This window comes from Lucilia cuprina, chromosome 3 (assembly GCF_022045245.1).
Source record: "Lucilia cuprina isolate Lc7/37 chromosome 3, ASM2204524v1, whole genome shotgun sequence".
NCBI lineage: Eukaryota > Metazoa > Arthropoda > Insecta > Diptera > Calliphoridae > Lucilia > Lucilia cuprina.
In genome coordinates, this window is record NC_060951.1 from 15,186,269 (window position 1) to 15,199,115 (window position 12,847).

Here is a 12,847-nt window from a genome sequence, read left to right on the forward strand (position 1 = left end):
AATTCTGACCTCAGTTTAATTTTTGAAAAAATAAAACATTTTCGATACTTTTGAAATGTGTCTCGAAAAATCAGAGACCCATTTCAAAAATAATTTAAAAAAATTGTAGAATAGTTTTGGTGGTGGGTTTGAGAGGCATTTTGTTTTTGCTTTTTATCGAAATTGGTGCCAAAATTGCCATTATTTTTAGCTAGTTTTTTAGTTTTCTTAAATTTTAAACGGTTTGCTACTTATAGGCCTGAATAAGGAAAAAATGTAAAACATAAATTTTTGCGATTCTGATCATAAAGATAACGTTTTTTTGACTTTATACGTTGTTTATATAACAGATCGACTGTGACCGATAGTTCTTTCTTGGAAAAAAACTTTCGGTTAACTCTTTTATTAATAAAATAAAATTTTCTTTAAGAACATATAACAATTTTATAGTTTTCTAAAAGGTTACGCAGAACGCTTTAGCCTAAAAAACTTGTCCTATTTTTTAAAATGTTGCCACTGCATCCTTCCGAATATGACCTATTTTTATCCACATTGGGCGACATGTTCTAAAATCCCAAAGCTGGGATCAGAAAACTGAAAGCAATTTTGGAAACATCAATATGATTTCTATTTACTCCAAAAGTATTTTCCCAGCCCTGAAAGAAATGTGGACCCTATGGGCAAAAAAGTAGAAATCCCATTTTTGGGATTTTCATTCTTATTTTTGGGAATTGCGGGATGCCCTCTGACCTTTACAATTGAGTTTTGTTCATAAATAGAGATTTTGTCGAATATTATATATTTGTTTAATTTCTAAAACTATGATTTATATCAAAATTTTAGTAGGGTCGCAGATAGCTACAACAATTTAGTCCATATTTATCCCTTAATATCATTTTTTAGTTAGATATGGAAATTCTCGACCCTTTACAAAAAATTCAAGCCAATTTCTTAATTATATTAAAAAATATGTTCATTTAAACCTGTGTCCTTTAATTTCATCTTTTTAATATTTTAGTATTAAATATGACAGAACATATTTAAATCTTATATTTACCTATTTTCTATTTGTTTGCTTATCCTTATAATTGAAAGATCCTATTATTCTTAAATTTTCAGAAATTTATAACTATTTTTTACCTAAATTTTTTCGACAGATCATTTCGTTGAAATAAATGCACTGGAGCCCATTTGCATTAAATTTAAGGAATTCTCTATTAACGTATCATATCAGCTAAGCTTAACAATGATTCATGGAAAGGTCAGTAATGCCATAACAGAAACTTCTTCCTTCTGGAGATGCTCAATATGTTGAAAAAGTCGCAATTCTCAAATATAAACAAAAGCAGAAGTATTAATGAAGAAGTTCTGTCCTTCGGAATTTCACCACTTCATGCCAGAATACGATTTTTGGATTTCTTTTTACACATAGCATACGACCTCAAATATAAAAGTGTGCTAGAGAATCTTACTAAATCAACAAAAAAAATAATGAAGAATTGAAAGAACTGAGAGAGGAAAAAAGCAGAATCCAAGAAGAATTTAAAGTTCAGATGGGATTAAACATCGACAAACCACTTCCAAGTTGCGGTAGTACAAATGACGGTAATACGGCGAGAAAGTTTTTTCGTGATTTTGAAATTACTTCAAAAATAACTGGAATCGACAAGGAGTTGCTTCGAAGAGTTAACACTATTTTAATGGCACTGAATAGTAAACATAAAATTAATGGAAATCGATTTGGGGAATATACATCTGAAATTTCTAAATTACTTGTATCTCTGTATCCATGGAGGGAACTAACACCAACAGTACACAAAGTATTGTGTCATGGTCAAATAATAATTGAATCGAATATTCTTCCACTTGGAGAGTTAACAGAAGAAGTCCAGGAAGCGAGGAATCGAGATTTTAAGCATGTTCAACTTTTCAGCTCAAGAAAATGCTCCAGGCAATCACAGAATGAAGATATTTTTAATAGTTTACTTCTATCTTCTGATCCTGTTCTTTCAACTATGCGAAAAAGATGGATTTGTTATGAAACTCTATCATCTCAAAAAGGAAGATTTAAAGTACTTATATTACCTTCTGGATATGTATACCGTTATGACAGATTATTTTATAGAAAATAAGTAGTGTTAGGAATTAACTATATAAGTAGGATCTAAGAATTAATTGTATTATGTTTAAGATAAACAGTTCAAATAAAAAAAGCTATTATAATAGACTAGACTATAGACTAGACTATAGACTAGACTATAGACTAGACTATAGACTAGACTATAGACTAGACTATAGACTAGACTATAGACTAGACTATAGACTAGGTAAAAAATAGTTATAAATTTCTGAAAATTTAAGCATAATAGGATCTTTCAATTATAAGGATAAGCAAACAAATAGAAAATAGGTAAATATAAGATTTATATATGTTCTGTCATATTTAATACTAAAATGTGAAAAAGATGAATTTAAAGGACACAGGTTTAAATGAACATATTTTTGAATATAATTAAGAAATTGGCTTGAATTTTTTGTAAAGGGTCGAGAATTTCCATATCTAACTAAAAAATGATATTAAGGGATAAATATGGACTAAATTGTTGTAGCTATCTGCGACCCTATTAAAATTTTGATATAAATCATAGTTTTAGAAATTAAACAAATATGTAATATATGACAAAATCTCTATTTATGAACAAAACTCAATTGAAAATTTCAAAGGGCATCCCGCAATTCCCAAAAATAAGAATGAAAATCCCAAAAATGGGATTTTTTACTTTTTTGCCCATAGGGTCCACATTTCTTTCAGGGCTGGGAAAATACTTTTGGAGTAAATAGAAATCATATTGAGGTTTCCAAAATTGCTTTCAGTTTTCTGATCCCAGCTTTGGGATTTTAGAACATGTCGCCCAATGTGGAAGTTTTGATAAAAAATAGGTCATATTCGGAAGGATGCAGTGGCAACATTTTAAAAAATAGGACAAGTTTTTTACGCTAAAGCGTTCTGCGTAACCTTTTAGAAAACTATAAAATTGTTATATGTTCTTAAAGAAAATTTTATTTTATTAATAAAAGAGTTCACCGAAAGTTTTTTTTTCCAAGAAAGAACTATCGGTCACAGTCGATCTGTTATAACAACAACGTATAAGGTCAAAAAAACGTTATCTTCATGATCAGAATCGTAAAAATTTATGTTTTACATTTTTTCCTTATTCAGGCCTACAAGTAGCAAACCGTTTAAAATTTAAGAAAACTAAAAAACTAGCTAAAAATTATGACAATTTTGGCACCAATTTCGATAAAAAGCAAAAACAAAATGCCTCTCAAACCCACCACCAAAACTATTCTACAATTTTTTTAAATTATTTTTGAAATGGGTCTCGGATTTTTCGAGACCCATTTCAAAAGTATCGAAAATGTTTTATTTTTTCAAAAATTAAACTGAGGTCAGGATTTTCAATCAAATTCAGGAAACTTTTCACTTTTTCAACTTACCTATCATTCCTAAGAAGTTCATATGTTCTAGAAAGTTGTTTATTGAGATCTTAGGTACATTTTTGTAGATAACTGTTTTCTTAAATTTTAAACGGTTTCCTACTTATAGGTCTGAAAAAGGAAAAAATGTGTAAACCAAATTTAATTTTTGTGATTCTGATCATGAAGATAACTTTGTTTTTACTTTATATGTTCTTTGTGATAAGAGCAAAAATATTCAGAGAGTAAATCAAAATTCCGAACGGTTTGCAAGATATGAGCCTGAGAAAATAATCACTTTTTCAAAAATGACACCGAGGTCCCAAATCTTTGGGGGCCTATAACTAAAAAAGTACATGACTTTGGGCAAAACTGGAAGACACAGTTCTTCTTATTTTTGGTCTTTTATCATATAGTGGTGTCCGAATATGGTTATTTTTTCGTGTTGCACTGTGTATATTTCCTGCATTGGGCAAAAACTATTTCTTGTGAATTTTAAGAGCAAGAATGATTCTGCATTAAATGTTCTTGTTTATGTATAAAAAAGTGTTCGTTTTTGAAATTTTTATTCTATCTACTTATCATTTAATTCTCCTTTTGGTATATTAAAACGCACTAAAATTTAACAATACACAGTGGGGCAGAATCGAAATTTTTTGGAAATAAATCTGGCATTTCTAAACGGATGGTCCGATCGGGATAAAATTTGGCGTGAGCGTAGCCAAGGAGTATTCGAGTTTAAGTTTTAAAGATAAACCCCGCAAATGCCCCAGGGACTGTGCTGTGGCGGCTCAAAGTAGGGTACCTACGACATGTAAAATTTTTAAACTCGTGCCATTTTTTTGTTTTTCATCCAAATACAAAGATTTTTATATTTTCTGAAAGCGCTCGACAAGATCTTGAAAAAACTTGGACATACTACTTATCTCTTATAATATCCGAGTTATAGGCATTTAAAAATTTAGTGATACTATAACATTGTATTTACAATAAAAAATTATAATTTTATTATGAGCCACGCACAACAACACCTAAATCACCCCACACTAACCACCTTTCCCGCCCACCGAAATATAAAACACAATTTAATCAGTTAGTATAATTGCTTTTTTATTTGAACTGTTTATCTTAAACATAATACAATTAATTCTTACAACCTACTTATATAGTTAATTCCTAACACTACTTATTTTCTATAAAATAATCTGTCATATCGGTATACATATCCAGAAGGTAATATAAGTCCTTTAAATCTTCCTTGTTTTGAGATGATAGAGTTTCATAACAAATCCATCTTTTTCGCATAGTTGAAAGAACAGGATCAGAAGATAGAAGTAAACTATTAAAAATATCTTCATTCTGTGATTGCCTGGAGCATTTTCTTGAGCTGAATAGTTGAACATGCTTAAAATCTCGATTGCTCGCTTCCTGGGCTTCTTATGTTAACTCTCCAAGTGGAAGAATATTCGATTCAATTATTATCTGACCATGACACAATACTTTGTGTACTGTTGGTGTTAGTTCCCTCCATGGATACAGAGATACAAGAAATTTTGAAATTTCAGATGTATATTCCCCAAATCGATTTCCATTAATTTTATGTTTACTATTTAGTGCTATTAAAATAGTGTTAACTCTTCGAAGCAACTCCTTGTCGATTCCAGTTATTTTTGAAGTAATTTCAAAATCACGAAAGAACCTTCTCGCCGTATTCCTGGGCTTCTTCTGTTAACTCTCCAAGTGGAAGAATATTCGATTCAATTATTATTTGACCATGACACAATACTTTGTGTACTGTTGGTGTTAGTTCCCTCCATGGATACAGAGATACAAGAAATTTAGAAATTTCAGACGTATATTCCCCAAATCGATTTTCATTAATTTTATGTTTACTATTTAGTGCCATTAAAATAGTGTTAACTTTTCGAAGCAACTCCTTGTCGATTCCAGTTATTTTTGAGTAATTTCAAAATCACGAAAGAACCTTCTCGCCGTATTACCGTCATTTGTACTACCGCAACTTGGAAATGGTTTGTCGATGTTTAATCCCATCTTAAATTTAAATTCTTCTTGGATTCTGCTTTTTTCCGCATCTCTCAGTTCTTTCAATTCTTCATTATTTTTTGTTGATTTAGTAAGATTCTCTAGCACACTTTTATATTTGAGGTCGTATGCTATGTGTAAAAAGAAATCCAAAAATCGTATTCTGGCATGAAGTGGTGAAATTCCGAAGGACAGAACTTCTTCATTAATACTTCTGCTTTTGTTTATATTTGAGAATTGCGACTTTTTCAACATATTGAGCATCTCCAGAAGGAAGAAGTTTCTGTTATGGCATTACTGACCTTTCCATGAATCATTGTTAAGCTTAGCTGATATGATACGTTAATAGAGAATTCCTTAAATTTAATGCAAATGGGCTCCAGTGCATTTATTTCAACGAAATGATCTGTCGAAAAAATTTAGGTAAAAAATAGTTATAAATTTCTGAAAATTTAAGCATAATAGGATCTTTCAATTATAAGGATAAGCAAACAAATAGAAAATAGGTAAATATAAGATTTAAATATGTTCTGTCATATTTAATACTAAAATATGAAAAAGATGAAATTAAAGGACACAGGTTTAAATGAACATATTTTTGAATATAATTAAGAAATTGGCTTGAATTTTTTGTAAAGGGTCGAGAATTTCCATATCTTACTAAAAAATGATATTAAGGGATAAATATGGACTAAATTGTTGTAGCTATCTGCGACCCTATTAAAATTTTGATATAAATCATAGTTTTAGAAATTAAACAAATATATAATATTCGACAAAATCTCTATTTATGAACAAAACTCAATTGAAAAGGTCAAAGGGCATCCCGCAATTCCCAAAAATAAGAATGAAAATCCCAAAAATGGGATTTTTTACTTTTTTGCCCATAGGGTCCACATTTCTTTCAGGGCTGGGAAAATACTTTTGGAGTAAATAGAAATCATATTGAGGTTTCCAAAATTGCTTTCAGTTTTCTGATCCCAGCTTTGGGATTTTAGAACATGTCGCTCAATGTGGAAGTTGATAAAAAATAGGTCATATTCGGAAGGATGCAGTGGCAACATTTTAAAAAATAGGACAAGCTTTTTACGCTAAAGCGTTCTGCGTAACCTTTTAGAAAACTATAAAATTGTTATATGTTCTTAAAGAAAATTTTATTTTATTAATAAAAGAGTTAACCGAAAGTTTTTTTCCAAGAAAGAACTATCGGTCACAGTCGATCTGTTATATAAACAACGTATAAAGTCAAAAAAACGTTATCTTTATGATCAGAATCGCAAAAATTTATGTTTTACATTTTTTCCTTATTCAGGCCTATAAGTAGCAAACCGTTTAAAATTTAAGAAAACTAAAAAACTAGCTAAAAATTATGGCAATTTTGGCACCAATTTCGATAAAAAGCAAAAACAAAATGCCTCTCAAACCCACCACCAAAACTATTCTACAATTTTTTTAAATTATTTTTGAAATGGGTCTCTGATTTTTCGAGACACATTTCAAAAGTATCGAAAATGTTTTATTTTTTCAAAAATTAAACTGAGGTCAGAATTTTCAATCAAATTCAGGAAACTTTTCACTTTTTCAACTTACCTATCATTCCTAAGAAGTTCATATGTTCTAGAAAGTTATTTATTGAGATCTTAGGTACATTTTTGTAGATAACTGTTTTCTTAAATTTTAAACGGTTTCCTACTTATAGGTCTGAAAAAGGAAAAAATGTAAACCAAATTTAATTTTTGTGATTCTGATCATGAAGATAACGTTGTTTTTACTTTATATGTTCTTTGTGATAAGAGCAAAAATATTCAGAAAGTAAATCAAAATTCCGAACAGTTTGCAAGATATGAGCCTGAGAAAATAATCACTTTTTCAAAAATGACACCGAGGTCCTATAACTAAAAAAGTACATGACTTTGGGCAAAACTGGAAGACACAGTTCTTCTTATTTTTGGTCTTTTATCATATAGTGGTGTCCGAATATGGTTATTTTTTCGTGTTGCACTGTGTATATTTCCTGAATTGGGCAAAAACCTTTTCTTGTGAATTTTAAGAGCAAGAATGATTCTGCATTAAATGTTCTTGTTTGTGTATAAAAAAGTGTTCGTTTTTGAAATTTTTATTCTATCTACTTATCATTTAATTCTCCTTTTGGTATATTAAAACGCACTAAAATTTAACAATACACAGTGGGGCAGAATCGAAATTTTTTGGAAATAAATCTGGCATTTCTAAACGGATGGTCCGATCGGGATAAAATTTGGCGTGAGCGTAGCCAAGGAGTATTCGAGTTTAAGTTTTGAAGATGAACCCCGCAGATGCCCCAGGGACTGTGCTGTTGCGGCTCAAAGTAGGGTACCTACGACATGTAAAATTTTTAAACTCGTGCCATTTTTTTGTTTTTCATCCAAATACAAAGATTTTTATATTTTCTGAAAGCGCTCGACAAGATCTTGAAAAAACTTGGACATACTACTTATCTCTTATAATATCCGAGTTATAGGCATTTAAAAATTTAGTGATACTATAACATTGTATTTACAATAAAAAATTATAATTTTATTATGAGCCACGCACAACAACACCTAAATCACCCCACACTAACCATCTTTCCCGCCCACCGAAATATAAAACACAATTTAATCAGTTAGTATAATTGCTTTTTTATTTGAACTGTATATCTTAAACATAATACAATTAATTCTTACAACCTACTTATATAGTTAATTCCTAACACTACTTATTTTCTATAAAATAATCTGTCATATCGGTATACATATCCAGAAGGTAATATAAGTCCTTTAAATCTTCCTTGTTTTGAGATGATAGAGTTTCATAACAAATCCATCTTTTTCGCATAGTTGAAAGAACAGGATCAGAAGATAGAAGTAAACTATTAAAAATATCTTCATTCTGTGATTGCCTGGAGCATTTTCTTGAGCTGAATAGTTAAACATGCTTAAAATCTCGATTGCTCGCTTCCTGGGCTTCTTATGTAAACTCTCCAAGTGGAAGAATATTCGATTCAATTATTATCTGACCATGACACAATACTTTGTGTACTGTTGGTGGTAGTTCCCTCCATGGATACAGAGATACAAGAAATTTTGAAATTTCAGATGTATATTCCCCAAATCGATTTCCATTAATTTTATGTTTACTATTTAGTGCCATTAAAATAGTGTTAACTCTTCGAAGCAACTCCTTGTCGATTCCAGTTATTTTTGAAGTAATTTCAAAATCACGAAAGAACCTTCTCGCCGTATTACCGTCATTTGTACTACCGCAACTTGGAAATGGTTTGTCGATGTTTAATCCCATCTTAAATTTAAATTCTTCTTGGATTCTGCTTTTTTCCGCATCTCTCAGTTCTTTCAATTCTTCATTATTTTTTGTTGATTTAGTAAGATTCTCTAGCACACTTTTATATTTGAGGTCGTATGCTATGTGTAAAAAGAAATCCAAAAATCGTATTCTGGCATGAAGTGGTGAAATTCCGAAAGACAGGACTTCTTAATTAATACTTCTGCTTTTGTTTATATTTGAGAATTGCGATTTTTTCTCATTACATATTGAGCATCTCCAGAAGGAAGAAGTTTCTGTTATGGCATTGCTGACCTTTCCATCAATCATTGTTAAGCTTAGCTGATATGATACGTTAATAGAGAATTCCTTTATTTTAATGCAAATGGGCTCCAATGAATTTATTTCATCTTTTAAATATTCTACTAAATCTTTTATTGTTTTCTTTGACTCCTTTATATATTCAAATCCAATGGCTCTACAAAATTTTTTTGAACCCGGAGTTGTATTGATCCATATATCTTTAAATGAATTTCCGATGCTTGACGATGATGGATTAAGGGAATATGAACGAATTCGTAATGGCACTAATGATGACATAAATACACTTTTGTAGTCTGCTAATGTCCGACTTCCACAAGCTTGTTTTGTATTCTGGAAGTGCTGATAAACCGTCACATCCCCACTTACACATTAAGACAACATCACAGTTATGAATTTTCCTTAGTTTGTCTTCTGAAAAGTCTGACACAATTCTTGATGCTGTGTTTTCGAGCAAAGATCAATACAAGCTTCCACATCATTAACAGCAATAGGTGATGGTAGGATAGATTGTTTTTTTTCCTGGATCGCCTTGTATGATGGTAATATATTGTATCCTGTTTCCTGCAGAGCTTTCCTTAATATTTGGTACTTATTTGGACTTGGACCCAGTTCCAACATAAGCGCTATTGCTTCCTCTTCAGTAAAAATTGATTGTGATGTTGGTATACTTTCCACAATTCGCTTAAGCCGTTTTGGTGATACATTAGGAAGAATAGTTGCAATATGTACGGCATCCATAGGTTAGTTTTCCTTTTTCAGCATTTCGTTAAATGTATCAGCAATTTCCTCATTTGATATTGAAAAAAGTTTTTGTGTGACCCTCTTTTTTTACCTTGAACATAAGTCTTCGTATGACTTGCAAGGCGCTACTGTTGATGTGTTGTAAGTTGAGATTTCCGTAGTAGTTTCCATCCAACTACAAAATTTTAATCGAAATTTCATTTGATTTCCATCCACAGACTTACTTTTTACATCAAAAAGTTTTAAATTTTTGATATGCCTGTTTTGTCTACTTTTCTACTATATGTAGTTTTTATATAATTTGAAATGTGTTCAATTCTTTCTGGTCCTTTTGAAGACACACTTCAAAAAACGGAACACAACTCTTTGTACTTTAATGTAATCTTCATTGAGAAGTTTACTTATATACCAATTCTCCGATACAGGTATTCCAAAGTAAAAAATTACGAAATGTCAACCTATTAACATTTAGGACTATATTACTATAACCTGTAATTCAGTCATTGATATTTCTTATTGGTGAATGAAACGAAATTATCATTACATTATAAGGTGTGTTTCAGAATTATAAAAACACTTTTTATTGTAATATTTTTCTTTAAAATATTTAATAAATTTTATAAATTATTTTGGAAACATGATCATCTTTGAACGTGCTTTTCATCGATGTGCAATTTATCTCCATTTCTTTCGTAATTTCTAATATTTTTCAAATAACAAGTTTGTCTGTGTTTCAAAATTATAAAAACACTTCATTATTTTTTAAAAATTAAACACAATTTTAAAAAATTATTTGGTAATTCGGACTCCCTTATATTTTAGAAGATTAAATATTCCAGAATTCACACTTTGTACTAAAGTTTTTATTATATTTTGATCAATATTTGATGATTCCAGTAAAATTCCATTTTTTCGTAAATTAAGGCTTTCGTACTTTGATTTCCTAAGTAAACTCGATTGGGTTGTATCCCCTAAAGACTTTCCGTGGACTTTACATCTAGTTAGCACTGCTGACCACTCTAAAGCAGGTGTATTTTTGGTGTTAAACCAGTTTTTGAAAAATCTTATGTAAGGTATAAAGCATTTTCTTGCTGAAAATTTAGTTTTTTGTTGGACTTTGTGTCATGAAAAGCTCAAAATTAATTTCTAGAGTTCTGGCGTAGGACATGCTGTTTATTTTACATGAATGAAATTGGAATTGGAGTCAGACGTCGGAGCAAAAAGCTGCACTAACCATCAGCAACCCATCGCCAAAATTTCTCTTGGCAAAGTGTAGGGAATCCTTGCACATATCTCTCCAATATCCTTATTTTTATCTGGATTCCACTTTTTTTCCTTCGCAAATATAAACTGATGTAAAATTTATAGTTATTTTTCCATTTACAAAAAAAAAAAAAAATAAATAAAGTCATACTTGGATGTAATTTGCTTGCATGTTTTCTTTCGCGAACTGGAGCTTTGCAGTCACATGATGGGGTAGTAACCGCGGAACTTGCATCATTTTTAATTATTTTGAATTATTTATTTCTGAAATTGTCATCAACACTGTTATTTTAGGTACTGAAACGCCAATCTGAGCTTTTATATTTATTAAACTCAAAGTTGAATTGTTCTTTTTGCATATATTATGGGGTATTTCTAGCTTGGAAAGAGTTATATGACCTGCTGATCACTTGGTTTGTGCTTAATTATCACGATAAATAAAAAAATAACAACATTCTCAATCCTATCCAATTTCTGAGCAATTTGCCTAAATTTCAAAAGTTGGGGTTTTATAGCCGAAATTTTACCTTTTGCAGGGTCAGATTGAAAAAAATCTACATGGTACATCAAAGACACAATTTTTTTCTTTACTTTAGGACCAATTATATCCAAGTTTTTTGGCCTACTAAGTTGCATAATTGGTTTTTATTGATTTGGTTTTATAATTATGCAACATTAAAATAACGAAAAACTTCCAGCAATGCAACAACAATAATCTCAAAATTATTTTTTTGTATATGTATAAATAGTAAATGCAAAAATGTATTATTTGTACAAATTTTTTGTAGATCCATTCAATACTTGAAGAGAAATTGGAAAAATATATTTGTTCTTATTATTTTGAAACACACCTTATTTTTACCTAAATGATCACAAACGAAACAGAACGAAATGATCTGTCGAAAAAATTAGGTAAAAAATAGTTATAAATTTCTGAAAATTTAAGCATAATAGGATCTTTCAATTATAAGGATAGGCAAACAAATAGAAAATAGGTAAATATAAGATTTAAATATGTTCTGTCATATTTAATACTAAAATATGAAAAAGATGAAATTAAAGGACACAGGTTTAAATGAACATATCTTTGAATGTAATTGAGACATTGGCTTGAAATTTTTGTAAAGGGTCGAGAATTTTCATATCTAACTAAGAAATGATATTAAGGGATAAATTGTCATCGTTGGATTATGTTTGGTAAGTTTTGAATTGTGTTTAATGTTCATTTAAATTCTCTATGAATATAAGTGTTCTAAATTGAATTGAATTTTTTTTGTTAATGTTAAATTATGTTATTAACATAATATCTTAAAGTATTATGTTAACAACATTTGAATGTAAACTTCAATTTTTTTTGTTTGAATATCTCAATTTAGAATACTTAAAAATAAAACATACAAATTACACTGCACAACAAAAATTAACTAATAATATTTATTAATGTTAAATATAAATGTTATAAATATGTTCACTTTACATATTTATAATAAACTTGTGTAATTATTAGATTGAAATAATGACCAATTAAATTAATTGGATCCCATTTGCATTAAAATAAAGGAATTCTCTATTAACGTATCATATCAGCTAAGCTTAACAATGATTGATGGAAAAGTCAGCAATGCCATAACAGAAACTTCTTCCTTCTGGAGATGATCAATATGTAATGAGAAAAAGATGAATATCATTTACAGATCCGAAAACATACGTTTTTCAATTT